This window comes from Corvus brachyrhynchos, unplaced genomic scaffold, assembly GCF_000691975.1.
Source record: "Corvus brachyrhynchos isolate BGI_N302 unplaced genomic scaffold, ASM69197v1 scaffold721, whole genome shotgun sequence".
Taxonomy (NCBI): domain Eukaryota; kingdom Metazoa; phylum Chordata; class Aves; order Passeriformes; family Corvidae; genus Corvus; species Corvus brachyrhynchos.
The window spans coordinates 106,685-107,298 of NW_008235982.1; the positions used below are offsets into that span (position 1 = coordinate 106,685).

General features: G+C 66.8%; 1 long non-coding RNA gene across 1 annotated transcript; it reads right to left on the reverse strand.

The window, feature by feature from the left end:
- Nucleotides 1–140: 140 nt before the first annotated feature.
- LOC108445515 lies at nucleotides 141–614 on the reverse strand. Its single transcript, XR_001860404.1, has 2 exons — nucleotides 575–614; nucleotides 141–339 (listed from the first exon to the last, which is right to left on the reverse strand). It is a non-coding gene; the product is annotated as an uncharacterized LOC108445515 (long non-coding RNA).

A 614-nucleotide genomic window follows, 5' to 3' on the forward strand; every position in this document is an offset into this window, starting at 1 on the left:
CCCCCCTCCCGCAAAATCCCGGGGCCTCGCTGCCGCAAAGCGTGCCGGGATACACCGGGGCGTTACTGCTGCGAAGCCTGCCGGGATACACCGAGGCCTCGCTGCCGCAAAGCCTGTCGGGATACACCGGGGCGTTTTTGCCGCCAAGGCTGCCGGGATTCACCGGGGCTTTATTGCTGCGAAGACTGCCGGGATACACCGGAACCTGTCACTGCTCCCCCCGCTCAGCCAGCGCCCGGCACACCTCGGAGGGGGCGAAGACCCCCCACTCCGTGATGATGCCCCCCGTGATGAGCTCATGCGGCGTGACGTCAAAGGCGGGGTTCCACACATCGACGTCTGCAGGAGGATGGGGAACACAGGGTCAGAGGGGCTCTGGCAGCGACCCCAGGCTGTCAGGACCCTCTGACCCAAATGCAACCGCCCCACCTCATTTAGGACCCCCTGACCCATAGGGCACCCCCTGACCCATCAGGGAACCCCCATCCCTAGACACCAACCCACCCTGGGGCCTGTGACACCCTGACCTGCCCAAATGAGACACCCCAGGACGCCCCCGATGCGCGGCACCCACCAGGGTCAGCCAGGAGGACGCCCCCGAGCTGGGTGAGGTC